The following is a 16,114-nucleotide window of genomic DNA, read 5'->3' on the forward strand; positions in this document are numbered from 1 at the left end:
TTCGTCACCAACGAAAGGTGCGCCCCCAGTGGCTTAGTCAGCCCCGTGTACGGTAACTTACTCACCGGCACCAAACAACTCTCCTTCCCCCCACCCGCAGAATCCTTCCCTCCGACCGCCGCCGACCCACCACAAGAGCCTGGCCCATCGCCACCCGTCACCGCACCGCCTGTGCCCACTCCTGCGTCCTGCATGTACCGTCCCTGCACCAGCCGCCATCCATCTTCCCCCTCGCCCCCAGTCCCCACCGAAACTTGCACACAGCGCCGCTTGCCGCTCCCCACTCCGTCTACCGCCTTACCTGGCGTCAAGGTCGGCGTCCTTGCCTGATTCTGCCGCCTAACCAGTGGAGCTGAGGGGTCCGTCACTCTGGGCACATCTCGCCTTGCCGGCACCTGTAATACACTGCCAACAACATTACTCGCCCCCCCTTCCTCCCGAATCTCTCCTTCCTCCTCCGACTCTCCATCAGCCGGCTCCACACAACCCCGGCCCCTCCTTTGGGGTTCCAGCCGGCTCAACCCCACTCTCTCCCGACACACCCGCATCCAATCCACCAAATCCACACTCCCACTCCCGTCCGCCGCACTCGCATCACAACCAGAAGTATGTGCATCCATCCTCACTCCCCTACCCCCGGCGGCCGTAACAACCCTTCGGGGAGGGGCAGGCAGAGAGGAATCCCGCCTCATTTGCTGCGGTTATTAGCCAGGTCCCTCGCTGGAACTCGGCCGCCCACACCAGACAGAGCCGGCCCATCCTCTGGGTGGTTTGGAGCCGCATGCTGCTCACCCGAGCGCCTGACGAACAGCTCCTGCCAAGGAAAAAAGGTGGAGTCCAGCATGCCGGGGTGGAAAAAACCCCCTTCCCCCCCATGCGCCCCCCTCCCCCGCTCCCCCATCCCAGCGATGCCCCCCACCCCCACCCTGCCGAGTGGCCTCCACGACGCAACGGGATCCCCCCGCCACCCAGGCCCCATTTCCCCTCCCATTCCCAGCACCCCGGCCCTCCCCACCCCCAAACCCCCAACTAGGCCCTGCACCCCCTCACGCCCCAGACCCCCCCACCGCACCCCCGCTTCCCTCCCCATTGCCACCACTCCCCCTTATCCCACCACACCCCCCCGCCCCCCACTCCCCCGCCTCCCCCCCACTACCCCAACCGACTCACCCCCCCAGCCTCTCCCACTCGCCGCTCTGCTGCCTCCGCACCCCTCCCCACCAATCCCCCCCGGCCTGCCATTCCCCTCTGCCTGGCCCCCCCACCACCCCTCCCCCGGCGACGACTGCCCGCTCGGGCCCACCATGCCCCCTCCCTCCTCCGATGATGATGAACTCCAGTCCAGCTCTGTGTCTGCCCCCTCCCCCCCTTCCACCACCGTATCCTCAATCAATAGAGGGGAACCCGTCCCCCCACGTCCCCTTCCCCCCGTCAGCAGCCCACCCTGCTCTTCGCGCTGTGGCACCGCTCCCCCTCCCGCGTCCCGCCCCCCCCCCAATAGCCCCAGCACCACCCCCTGCCCCCAGGCCCCCTAATCCACTCCCCACATCCCCCCCTGGTGGCACTACATGTGCCCCCGTATCTGCCCCCACCCCACCAGGCCCTCCCAACTCTACCACTGCCTCGCGGGCTGACCCCCCCACCTCCCCAGGCACCTCACCCCTGCCCCCCACCCCCTCCACAAATGCAAGCCACGCTTCCTCCCTCTCCGCCCGGCCCTCCCAGCACCTCTCCGCGCCTTCGGACGCGCCGCTGCCTCCTCGTGCTGCCACCCGCCCCTCGCCCCTCCGCCTCCCTCCCGCCTCGCAGAGCCGGCCGCGGCGGCTCACATGCAACAACAGCTGCAGCGGCCCCGTTGGCAGTGCGCCGCTGCGGCCTTACCTGGAGGTCGGGCCACACCATGTCCATGCGGCCCGCCTCGCCCAACAGCCGCAATACCTCGGCCACCCTGGGGTCCTCATATGCCACCATACCACCGGAAACCACTGCACTGGACTGCAACATGCCACGCACAACTAAGCAGGGCACGGGACCAGAAGCAAAATCGGGAATCACTGCAGAAACGCCCAACCACCAACACCAAATTCCCCAGGACCACCCGGCTGCTGTGTCACTGCACCACAAACGGTGCACAGTGACACAAAACGGCCGGTTTCATCCAGGCCAGCCCAAAAGGAGCCCAAGAAAGCCCAAACAGCCCAACCAGCCCAGCTACGGGAACCCACAGCGCTCAGACTCCCCCCCCCTCTCCTGCTGCCCCAAACTTCCCCGGGGGGGCAAGCCTCCCACTGGTCGACTGCCCCCCCAAATCCTCAATGTGCTTCACTAGCTCGAGCCTAGACAGTGCATGCACTGTCGCAAGACCTAAAGTAAACAGTATAACGAGAGTAATCCCGCATGCTGCTTGTTTTTATTGCATGCAATTGGCGTAGCTAGGGGGGCGGTCCGCCCAGGCAGCACCATTTTTGAGTCGGCCGTTGCCGCGCGGCACTGGAGGCCTGTTGCGGCCGCTCACTGAGGCCTTTTATAATTTATTTGGTGCCCATGATACACTGGTTATCTTATTTTGCTGCAGTAGATTAGTAAATCACGATAGAAGCTTGTGCGAGTCACTCGATCGTGAGGTGTAAAATACTCTAGGAATAATATTTGTTTAACATTGGGAGAGCTGGAGAGACACCTGCTAGGCCAGCTGACGTGTTCGCTCATTGCAAGCAGGCTGTGCGGTGTGTGAACACCCGAAGAACCACCTGGCGGCTCCCTCTCTTTACGTCAACGGTCACACTTAGAAGGTGTAGTCAAGCTGGCAACTTTACACCCACGTCTGTCTACTATTGGAAAACGTCACAGACACGATTCCGTGTGTTGATTAGTTTGCAAGTGTTTTGTGTACACTAAGGAGGGCGGGGAGGGTGAGGATTAGACCTGTTGCACCCGTTCATAAACCGATCATGCACATTTTACCCACATTTCGGGTAGAAATTCCAAGAGAGTGCCTGCAACTTATTGTGCAAATATTTCTGCTTCAGATGCCTTCATCCAGGGACGCCCGTTAAAGTGGGGAGAAACACCCAGTGGGTGTGTTACACACTTAATTCATTTGACCTCAGATGAGAGACATCCCTTTGTATTATCTGGATGTTCCCTGTAGGTGGTAGTGGTTTTGTAAGAGTCCTTCTAAATGTCCATGTATTTTGAGAAGATCCACCAAATGGAAGATATAAACACCAAGGACATACTGCCAGGACAGGTCCACAGCCGGATTTTCACTCACACATTCCAGGTTGTTTGCATCTCAATAGCTGAAGGTGCTTCTGAATTTGTTTTATAAACGATTCCGCCCTTGTAGTAGCTCATCCCTCCCATCCACCTACAAGTATTTCTTATCTCTTTCGAACAGCGCTTTCCCAACCACTGCGGCCTTGTCAGGCTCCTGTAAAAACTATGTTATGTTTAGAAACCAATTACATGTATGGTGAGTCACCGTGAGTGACATGGCCGACCAGATGGCACCCTGCTAAGCCCCTTCCTTGATTAGCATTCTGGTAGGAGCCCACAGCTGCCTATGCATGCCCGCACCATGCCCTTGTGGAGGCACAAGGATCATCAGCAGGAACGGCAACGGCGACCTGCATCTAAAATCTGGATGCGACCGAGATGATCATCAGGGCTGTCGCTGTTTTTCTATCAAATAGTAGTTTTCTCAGGGCTGGTGAAAGAAATTCACATTTTACAGGTGGAAAGTAACATGTAGGATCTTTTTTCTAGGATCACAAAGAGTGTTTGCTGAGGCAAGATTTGATTACTTCAAATGTAGGTATTAAAGCGTTCCTGCTGTTTTGGGCATTCACTAAGGTCAACATAGATTCGGGTGGAAGCTGAGCGCCGTATATGACACGGCAGATCAGGGGGCTAGCTAACATTGGTGCAGCAGGCGCAGTGACACCGGGGCCCTTGGGACATTTATGCGTTGGAGTGTCACTCATGCACAACAAGGGCATGGAGATGTTGCATGTGGTGGAGCTCAGAACTTAGCAGCTGTGGCACCATGGTGGGAGGCTCCGTGCTGTGAACCCTGGAAGTGGTGTCTGACGCTTGGGGTTGCCATAGGGTGTGGATCCAATTCATTGGCTTTTGTGTTGCGAGATGTTGACCAGCTCATGGAGTGGGGACGAGGTCCAGGTGGCCTTCTCTGTGGACGTCTCTGCTCCACCCTCGGCAGTGGGTGCTGCTTCTTGTGTCTGAAGTAGTTTTGTATTTTTTAATTTGCAATGCAACAGGTCTCGCATTTACGCGAGTTTGTGCTATTGGAATAGCAATGTTATATTACCTTTAGCCATGCCTTTATGATTAATACCAATTATCCTTGTATATAGATTACAGTTGGTGTACTATTCATGCACGTTTTGTATTTATGTATGATATGTAAATTGAAATCTAAATGTATTGATGAGAGCAGCACCAGGATTGGTTACTGCAGTTTTTACTGGTGCCTGCCTGCCTGGAGAAGTCCTGAGCGAGGAGGAGGAAGTCGCGCCAGGAAGGGAGATCGTGTCACTGTATGGCCCTGGATGCTTGGGAGAAGAACCTAGAGTGGGAGAAAGGAAAGATCAAGACAAAGAGGGAACACAACTAAAATCGCCAGAGAACTTACCAGGCGCAGAATTGTCATCCCTGACAGCGGAGCCCTTCCAGGAGCACCACCATTGCCGCCGACCTTGCCGCAGCTCCATTGTCGAGTACCTCCCCCCCCGCCGCAGCCTCGCAACACCTGTGCTGCCGCCGAGTGGGGTTGAGGGAAAGACTACACCTCCCAGCAGCCTCCGCGACCGGAAGTCGCGTCGAGGCGGAGCGCGCCAGGAGGCGCTTAAAAGCAGCCTTGAATCACCAAAGCCCTGGGACACAACTAAAATCGCCAGAGAACTTACCAGGCGCAGAATTGTCATCCCTGACAGCGGAGCCCTTCCAGGAGCACCACCATTGCCGCCGACCTTGCCGCAGCTCCATTGTCGAGTACCTCCCCCCCCGCCGCAGCCTCGCAACACCTGTGCTGCCGCCGAGTGGGGTTGAGGGAAAGACTACACCTCCCAGCAGCCTCCGCGACGGGAAGTCGCGTCGAGGCGGAGCGCGCCAGGAGGCGCTTAAAAACAGCCTACGACACCCGCGTCGCGGGAGCGCGCGGGGCAGCGCCGGGCTAAGCCCGGGCAAAGGGCGGGCCCTCTGTGGCCCTCAGGGGCCTGAGGCGGCCGGGACGGGCCACAACTCTAAGTCCATTTCCAAACCAGTACCCTTGAAAAGCAAAGGGGCTGCTACCACTGTTCAACGATGTCCAAAATAACTAAAACACCGATGGCGACAAGATCTACCAGCAGACTAAAAACAGTGAGTACACCATTGCCCACTATAACCGCCATAGATAAAATGCTCCAAAAAACCATCAATGTCGTGGCGGATGCTATTCAGGACACTGAGAGGAGACTCTCCTTGACACCTAACTTATGTTTCCCTGACCTGTCCTCTCATATTACCTCTGATGATCAAAATATGGATGACACTATCTCATCCCAGGAGTCTCTACTCACACAATCTTTCTCGGAGTTACCCGGTTCACATATTAAAGAAAAACTCTCTAACTCTTTATCCTTGGAGTTATTAGCTAACAATCAGGATAACAGCATTATGGCCATATCTAACTGCGCAAAAAATGACCAGCAGTCAATGGATATCCCCATGTTATCGGAAGATGGGACCGAGGAAAATGTCCTACCGGTCATTGTCTTAACAGAATCACAACCACCAATACCACATAAATCGCCAAAGATTAAACGGAAAAAGCCTAGAACCAAACTCCCTACGAGGAAAACCCACCTACCCTCTAGTAAACCCAAACGATCACTTAAAGACATGTGGCAGAAGAAAGGTATAGTGGAACCCATTGGACCAAAACGCGGGGAAACCCTACCAACCTCCACAGATCTATACGACCCAGATGGGAAAGCTAAGACCAATTTGGAAAATCCTGTAGTTAATGAGGAAACAGGACATATTGATAAGAAGAGTACCTCGAGTTTCCCTTTTATGAGAGAGATTGAATCTCTAATTAAAACTCTCCTGCAACCTATTAGTCATCAAATAGATACCTTAGAAAAGGCTTTGAGTAAATTTGAGAGGACCCAAAATGACATATCTTCCAGTATTCTTAGATTGCTCAACTCAACTAACACGCCCTCTCTTTTTGTTCCCTCTTCAACTACACTTAATGTAAAAAATTCCAAAAAAACTGGCAATGCTGTAAAAAACATAGAAAAACAAAATAAACCACAGTCAAAGTGCCTACCCACAACAGTCCAAACGATAAAGTCTCAAACAGTCCCTAAACTTACTGTGAACATAACGACTCCTACAACCAATAAACCAAATAATCAAATTGAGGAGGATGACGAGGCCAGTGAGTGGGCTACAGAAGGTCATTCACCTAATACAAACATAGGTGCACCGAAGAATAAGAATTGCACAGCGTCTTCTAAAAATAGTACTCAAGAAACAGGAGCTCATCCTACCAAACCTTCCACTACAAGTTCACTATTACATATCAACCTTCCCCCACAGGCCAACCCCTATACGATAGTTATGATTGGGGTGCCCAAAGTTGATGATAACAGGGAGGAAACGCGGGAGGAATTGAGGAATAAAGTCATGCAATGGCTTTCTATACATAGGCCCCTCCCTCAAAATATAATAGGAACTATACACCAAGTTAAAAGGGTAGAGTGGGTGGGCACTCGTTTCAAATCTACAGATGGTGACTGCATCGTGGTCACCTTTAAATATCTAGGACCGGCAAAACTCATCGCAGATTGGAGGAGCCTGGGGACAAGTAGCCTGATTAGGACTATGGGATTGAGCTATTTCTACCCAGCCCGCCCAGATTCACGTAGGAACAAAACCAAACATAACTACACTGAAGAAGGATGGCACAAGACACAGCCTAATCTCCAATCTTGGCCAGCCCCTGCCCTACTCAGACCTGATACCCCAGTGGGTTTAGATCTCCATCCATACACTCAACCATGGGGATCCAAAGTATACAACCAGCAATCATTTGAAACAGCTGTACGGCAAAGGCACGGTCTTTACCGCGCCTATAACCCTGCTACTGTTCAATTCGTGGAATACGGGTTTCCTACTGCTAATAGATATGATGCTCTTTACAACTACGACCATTTGGACGAGGTTGACTGACTGCCATCTGATCCTCTCCCTGAAACTCTTTCTGTTAAAACAAGGAATCTCTCAGAAAATGATATTATTGCAGTGAAAATAGCCACCCCCCATCTAGCCTGCCTAGTAACTTCCACCTCTACAACGACATCGAGCTATACAGTCAGCCCCCGAGTACATCAAGCTCATGCTCCGTCAGTGATTGAAGTAGGTAGTCCATCTAAGACCTTAGCTTTACAATCTTACTCATTACCTGAGAACCCAAGGTCTAAGTATATGACAGGGACCACCTCAGAACCGCACTCCCTATCCAACATAAACTCTGATCTCAAAGCAGAACAGATTATTTCAAACCCCATCAAAATTTTATCCTGGAATATTGCTGGACTGGCCTCTAAAATCGATGACCCGTCATGGGTGGCCTTTGTCAGGAAGTACACTATCTTGTGTTTTCAAGAAACCTGGCTGATAAATGGCAACACTTTCATTGAGGGATTCCAAAGTTTCTTTGTCCATGCATCCCCTTCACCTAGTGGTAGGGCAAAGGGGGGCCTGGCAATATTTATCAGCCTGTCTCTTAAAATGCTGATTAATCATGTGCAGTTGGATAGCAGGAGTACCCAGATCGTTACACTCAAAAGGGGGAAAAAAGTTATAACGTTGATTAATTTCTATAACTCTGTTGCAAACCCAAGTGATTGCAATATCGACAACCTTGCAAACTGTCTAGCTGAAAATTGGACTAAATTATCACAGGACAAAATACTCCTCGGCGATTTCAATACGCACATTTGCGGTAACCCTCTTCTGACAACCCTGGGATCTTTGGGCTGTGATCTTAAAACAGGTCTTCATTTCACACACTGCCACCGTGGATCAAAATTAAACACCTTAATGGATTCCACGAATATGACCTTGGCACTATCTCTGAAAGAGGACTCCTTCATCTATGAAAATCCCTCCTATAAAGGATCTGAGTCAGGGTCCCTCATAGACCATATCCTTCTTTCTGCAGAAGTGGCCCAACTGGTTCTTAAGTTTGATATCCTTATGAGCACTCATAGTGATCATAATCCCTTACATCTTGAGCTACAATGTGACTCTTCCATACTCCGAAAGAATATCAAGGATCCAGGGATACTTAAGCCAGTAAACAACAACCGTCGCCTGAAGTGGAACCTGGTAAATAGTGACAAGCTGTATGAGATAGTCACCAAAGACTGTGAACCTGAACTCAAGCTCTGTGCCACAGACTCTGCCTCACCCGAATGCGTTCTATCTGCCTTTGCAGTGGTGACTAGAAGGATAGAAAAATTTCTGACTGTAAATGCCAAGGGATCGAATATTCACAACCCACGATGGTTTGATCATGCCTGTTCCTCTGTCAACCGAAAATTAAAGGCTGCTCTTAAAAGTAATCCAAGAGACTTAGCATTGGTAAAGGCCCTCAGAGCAGACTACAAAAATGCAATTGCCTCATGCAAAAAAACTATAAAAACTAAAATATGGGAATCTCTGCTCGACCCCTCCATTTTGGGCAACAGCTCAAAGTTCTGGAAAATAATTAATAAACCTCTCTTTGACGACCCGACCGCTGAGAGTCTCGGCACAGTCATACCAGAGAATGACTGGATCACCCATTTCGGATCTATCTTTAAGAGTGAAGCTCCACAGATAAAAAAATTACCTCATTTCCCCGAATGCAGCCCTCTACATTTCTCTATTAAAGAAATTGAATTAGGGATTCTTGGTCTTTCTAGCAACAAAGCACCGGGCCCTGATGGTCTTCCACCAGACCTTTTCAAATCCAACATCGCCTTATGGGCTCCAATTCTTACGTCTGTCATCAACGCCGGGGTTGAAGTGGGAGCCCCTAAATCCTGGGGAGCATCCACTATCGTCCCGGTTTACAAAAAGGGCGACAGAACAAAAGCCGTTTGCTACAGACCGATCTCCCTAATAAACTCAGTTGCGAAGGTAGTGGGAGGGGTTCTTTTAAATCGGCTGAATGCTTGGGCCAAGCAAAATAACATAATGACCCCAGCGCAGTATGGATTCAGACCGGGACATGCAACAACTACACAATGTCTGAATCTATACCTAATAAGTGGTAAATACACCCAAGCCAGAGAGGGAACGTTGTATATGGCCTTTATGGACCTTTCCTCGGCCTTCGACTGTGTCGAGAGGAGCAAACTTTGGGAAATCCTGCAAAACATGGGTGTAGAAAATAATCTAATCAATTTCCTGGCCGACCTACATAATGACACACGTGCCAATGTACGGTACACAAAAGACCTGAAAGTCACGAGAGAGTTTAATATTAACCGGGGCGTCAGACAGGGCTGTATTCTAGCACCCTTTCTTTTTAACTTGTACATCAATGGACTTGAGGATCATTTGGTAAAAACTGATACAGATTACCCTCGTATTGGGAGAACAGGGGTGCCGGTCCTACTATATGCAGACGACGCCGTTTTGATATCCAGAACCGCATTAGGACTTCAAAAGCTGTTGAGTTCTTTCTTCCAATTCATGACCTCACGCGATTTGAATATTAATAACTCCAAATCCTTTATTATGACGGTCGGAAAAACCCCCAAAAAACGATATCCCTTTTCAGTCAACGGAGAAAGCATACTGTTAACAAAAACTTTTTCATATCTGGGAGTACTATTTGATCACAAACTCTCTTGGAGCCCTGCTATAAATAAAAAGAAAGGCGAGTTATTAAGAACCAACTTCGGGATATTGGACTTTGCACGTAAAATAGGTAACACCCCAGTGTCCGCTATAATGAAATTATATCAGGCAAAAAGTGTAGCGGTGGCATGTTATGGGAGTGAGCTGTGGGGTTTCGCATCAGTAGAAGCTCTGGTAACACTAGAAAATAACTTTTTAAAACAGGTTCTGAGCTTGCCCAAAAGCACCGCAAATTTCTCTGTACACGAGGAATTGGGCACTCCGTACCTAGGAGACAGAATTGCTGCAAACCCATTACTCTGCTGGCTAAACTGTTGGCGCAATGCACTTATACCCCTGACGCACAGCATCCTCGCTGAAGCCCTCACCTGGGAAGGACATCTTAAAATACCTTGGATGAACTATATCAAAAACTGTTGCAAAGACCTGGGTAGATTGGACTTATATTTAACACCACAGCATGCTACAAAGAGTGATGTTGATTTTGTAAAAAACACCTTCATGTTAAAACGACAACTTGCCAGGGAAGATACTGAGATGAAGAAGTCTAGTGTTAGGAATCATACATTAACAAAGACAGGTGTGTTCTGTGAACCATACTTATCATGGAACATTTCTAGATACGACCGCTTTCTGTTGAGCAGATTCCGATTTGGTCTCTACCACTTGATTTTAGCTGTGCCAAGTGGAGCACATAAAGGCCAAGTGTTGCCAGCTTGCGGCTGCGACAATATGTCTCCGCAAGATCTGGCTCACTTTTTATTTCTATGTCCTTATTATTCAAGTCCTAGACAAATGTTTTTAAAACCCTTGCTTAAAAAGCTGAACTTTGTACAGATTAAGCCTGCACTTTTATATCTTCAGATGCTGCCTGATGACAGTACCTTTTTTATCTGTAAGTTTTTAAAAACAGCCAGGAAGTTCAGATTAAGCATGGAAGGTTGATCTCTAGATGACTTGTACTAAACTTGAAATCATGTCTTAAACAGGCATTTTTATTCTCATTTTTGCATTGGCCTATTGCATTTTAACTTACCGCATTCTAACTCTCTTGTGAACTGCTAACTTATATAAAATTGTGTGTTTTTATAAATCCTGCATGAATTGTATAATAGTGTATTTTTGTGCTTTTATGACTGCTTTTCTGACAGTCGAATAAAGGTTAAAAAAAAAAAAAAAAAAAAAAAAAGTATTGTTATGTATAACAAATATAAATTGCACAATAACAGAATTAACTTTGGATCAACAATGAATGTTAAAAAGTTAGATCCCAAATAATTATATTAACCAATAAAGAACCCTTTTTACTACATACCCCAGTGTACTGTCTATCCATAGCCAGATAAAATCCTCCCTCTCCATTGTCAGTTTGTGTCCAGTTGAAATCCATGTTCCTAAATTTTTGTCTTTCCACACGAATCAGTCATCCCGATTTAGGAACTTTAGTCGGGGATACCTCCTTTTCTTACACACATTGTAAATGACAATGCCTTTTATTTATGTTTTCGTTTTTGAAACATAAATAAAACATATTGTCATTTACAATGCCAATAGCTTAAACTCGCGTAAATGCGAGACCTATTGCATCGCAAATGCTTGTTCTTTTTACTGCAGTTGAAATATCCAGAACCATCATTTGGACCACAGACGGATGAACTCTGTTTAGAGGTTAGAACCTGTCTCAGTCATTTAAACACTAAACATGCACCTCTGCTAAACACCTAAAAGCTTTAAAACACTGCTTTGAATTGGTTGTGCTTATTGATGTCCATAGGCATGGTTTCACTAATCGTCTTCGAGCTGCATGCTGGGAATTGTAGTACCCTAATATATGCATGTTATGATTACTTATCTCACAGATGATACAGTTATCTATCGCACGGTCATCGACTTCACTTCTCTTTCCATCTTCGCATCTTATCCTTCACTAAGTCACTTTCATAGTGCGATTCATATGATGAACTTGACACAATGTACCGATCATTAAAGTCAAGTATTTTCATTTCTTTGATTATAGTGACCCCTGACAAAGGGTCTTTTTCGACTCGAAATGCTTTTGTTTGTTTGCAAGGAGGATGGAAAACAAATTCGAATTTCCATGATTGGACAACACGCATGTGAAACAATAACATTTGTGAAATGTATTTTGAATTGATGAATAATCGAATTTGAAAAAAAACATATTGATCGTCATTTATTCATTTGAGCAAGATTATTATATTTTTTAAAACAATTAACAAATTGTATTTCATTTAGATGATGCAACAGCCTTAGGGCACAGTTGTGCACACAGTATCTAGGACAACAGTTTTAGTTTCTTCCTAAATTATTTAAATTAGAATCTACCATATTTTACGAAGTATTTTACAGTATTATAGCTTGTTTGTAATATTACATAATTTATTTGCCATTATTTTTACTTTGAGCTCCACTTAGGAACACAATGGTAATTTTGGTTCAGATCTTTGATATTTTACTCTCTACTCAATTCAAGATCCCATTGACGCATGTTTGAAACCTCCAAGAGCCAGGCTTGTAGGGGAGTTGTTACATTTATTGTCAGTATGTTTCTCTACTCAAGATGAGAAAGTGTACTGGAGAAGTATTATACTGGTGCTGATCCAAGCACGTAAATGCAATTTTCCCCTTACGGTTACTTACAAGAAAATATAACACTGTCAATTGTTCAGTCAATAAATCTTTCATTGGTTAGCGTCTGGTTCAGGGGTCTCGAAATCGGTCCTGGAGGGCCGGATCCATGCCAGATTTTTAAAATTACTACATGTATCTCAATGGGGATATCCCAAAAATCTGGCATGGATCCGGCCCTCCGGGACCGGTTTGGAGACCTCTGGTTAATGCAAACTGTAGCTGGGTCTGTGACTAAGGCAGTCTTTTAATTTGTATTGCACATGGGAGCTATCGGCCTGGATATAGAGCTTAGTCAGAGTTTGACGGATGGCATACTTTATCAAAACATGGCAGCTATACAATCTTCGATATGTGGTACATTGCACATGTAATATGGCGGACGGGATATCCACCGCAATTGTACAAGAGTATGCCGTCTGCAAAACTCTAAGTAGTTTTTTAGAAGTGGTATTGCAACTTCTATGCAACTACATCCTGTTTATTGTCTTACTAATGGTTTTACTTTTTGAATTTTTCTCTTTGTAACAGTTTTTACTACCATAAATAAACCCATCCTTCAAGCTAATGCTCTTTCACAGATCCCTACATAACAGGGTCACAAAAAACATGTGTCTACTCTTGTGGTCCATTCCCTCGTTGTGGATAAACTTCAATCAAGGAGAACCCAAACCCACAAATTGGTGTTGAGTGGTTGCATAAGTGGAGCTGCAGTGCAATTTGTGTAGCCGGCCTCTTTTTGAATTATCTCACTTCTCTGTGTGATACATTTTCTGCTAACCCTTGCACTACAGCGGCCATTTCTTTTGCTGTTCTTTTGGCTGCACGTTGAGATTTTGTGGGGTGTTGTGAATGTGCTATACAATCATAAAGAGCTATAAAAAGTAATCTAAAGACAGGTCTTTTGGGGGCCAAGGAAATTTAGAATTATTCGTGTGTCCCTTTTCTGTTGTTTCCCACAGATGCACGAGCCTGCAGCGACTGCGCCTTGGATGCCATTTGTCAACCACAATGGAATTTTGTGACCTGTGTGTGCATGTCAGGTTTCGCTGGTAATGGATTCGAATGCATTGAGACATCTGCTTGTGCGGCTACTGGGTGCTGCCCCTCAGGGTACACCTGGGATGACCAGCAAGGCAAGGAGAGCTGTGTAGATCTGAATGAATGCACAGACCCATCACTGAACAAGTGCTTCCCTCCCTCAACTTGTGTAAATGTGGGAGGCACTTACGTGTGCTCAGAAGACCGGAAGGCACCATGTAATATTTCTCCATGTGATGGTTTCATGGACTGCCTCAAAGTTGATGGAAACCTGAAGTGCACCGACCCCTGTTCTTATTACCGAGAGCTGAATGGGCCAAACCGAATGTCGAATGTTAGCTCATCTGGCAGGTTCCTCTCTGACCGCTCTTTGTACGGCTGGTACCGGTACATGGGTAGCGCAGGTGTGAGAATGAAGGAAGGGTGCATTGGGGGCTTACGATGTGGTTCTGCAGAGCCCTTCACTTTGGCGGGCGCTCACCCAACCTTGGAAGCAGGTATACGCACCGTCCCTGTTCAGATAAACAGAGTGACTGGTGCCTGCATCCATTTTGGGTCCATCCTCATCAAAGCGTGTCCTGGAAACTTCTACGTGTACAAGTTTTCTGGATCTCCGAGGTCAGAGGTATTCTGTACTGACTGGAAAAGCTAATATCTCGATAAACACAATCTGAGTTTTACCCGCATCAGTGAATTAACCAAGGGGGCAGGGACAAAAACTACAGGGAGGAAAACGAGATTACCTTTGAAGAGGAGACAAAAAGCTGCTAGACCCCAGGTTGGATTCCATGAGGAACATGTGGTAATTTGGATTGATTTTTTTTTTTTTTAATTCATCACAATTTATTTTTCTGTGATTTTATACTCCTTACTTATGAATGATTTTACTTTCTTGGGAAATATCTCATAGTGTGAATGGGATTAAATAAGTATCGAAGTCTGTGTTTTCCAGGACATATTCTTCTTGTTTTAAGATAGTAATGTAAAGCACATTCCAATGTGGGAAAATGCCATGCTTTTACCAATATGCACATTCAGAGTACTTTAGTAAGCTGCCCAGCCATGTACTTATATTTTATAAGGCCCAATCAAAACTAACAAGGAGCCACATGGAGTGAGAATGTGATATGTAGCCAAGGATTTGGAATGAAACTGGTACTAAAGGCCACACCTGCTGAGCCATGCTATGGATCATAGATGGATTCTACAATGTAGATCTTCGCAATAAATTCCCACAAAAGTTATATTGTAACTGTAAGCAGAGCATATCTGGCATTGCGTGCGTATGTTTCCTTTATTTCACATCTGAAGAGAGGTTAGAATTTAAGAAAACTGCTATTTCTGAGGCTTGAAAGGCTGCTTGAGAAATGAGATGGAGAAGTGTACTGAAATGTAAAGCTTTCCCATAAAAGTGGTATTAGTTTTTCTATTCTCTCAATCCCCCAGATTCCTGGAATGTCAAAACTTCACACATGGTCACTGAGCAGACTAGGACAGGAAGGTTCTGTGCCTAAGGACAGGGACTACTCAGACATCTCTAATACCTCAAGCCTTTTATCTCCATCATCACAATGGTTCAGATTGTGGCATGGGGATCAGACTCATCTGAAGGAAGAGAGGTGCAGCAGGAACGTTTAAAGAAGTGTCAGATAGCTAAATTTTAAAATGGTGGGTTGTAAATACCTTTCTCAAATAAGATTCCCATTAGTGGGGATTCTTACTTTCGAATAGTTATACAAAAATACAACACCAAATAGTGAATTTTACAGCACCATTTCAACTTAGTTAGAATCAAATTACAATCTATCTAGAATCTGAATGAATTATCCCAATCATTTTGTGGTGTGGTAGGCAAACCCTGGGGGAATTTTTTTAAAAACATTGTAGCAAAATGTATGCATTTGTAAGCACAATTTCCCGGATGGGGTCAATAAGTGAAAAAGGGAGGTCGCCTACCTGGTGTACCTCAAGACATCCAGAAACTCCTTAAGGGTCCTGCTTGTGAAAAACCTCAAGCGCCATTTCGAGGTTCAAAGTTTCACTGCTCTTGGTGACAGACAATGGTCTAGAGGGAGGAGAGTGAGCCCCACCCCCCCCCAGACCTTCAATCTTCCAAGGAGCAAAATGGGTCAGTTGAAGGAGTTGTCTTCTCCCCTTCTCTGACCCCAGAACACCAGCAGGATGGTTCCCATTTGTTAGGGCAGTTCGCGTCTCTCTTCTCACTGATTCCAAGACTCATTGATTGGTGTGCCATTGACATGATCACAGGGGCAGCATGCCTGTCATGAATAAAATATGCAGGATGTCTCACAATGCGAGGACCAGCATAAAAAATGAGATGTCCAAGATGTTGGATTTGGGGGTGATTGAGCCCCCATGTAGTTTCTGTTCCAGGCTAGTGGTACTGGTATCCAAGGCTGCCCGAATAAACACTGCCCCAGAAATTAAGTTCTGTGTTAATTACAGGGGCCTCAAACAAGACTGATACTCCCCTTATACC

The sequence above is a fragment of the Lissotriton vulgaris genome, chromosome 2_1 (genome assembly GCF_964263255.1).
Source record: "Lissotriton vulgaris chromosome 2_1, aLisVul1.2, whole genome shotgun sequence".
Classification (NCBI taxonomy): Eukaryota; Metazoa; Chordata; class Amphibia; order Caudata; family Salamandridae; genus Lissotriton; species Lissotriton vulgaris.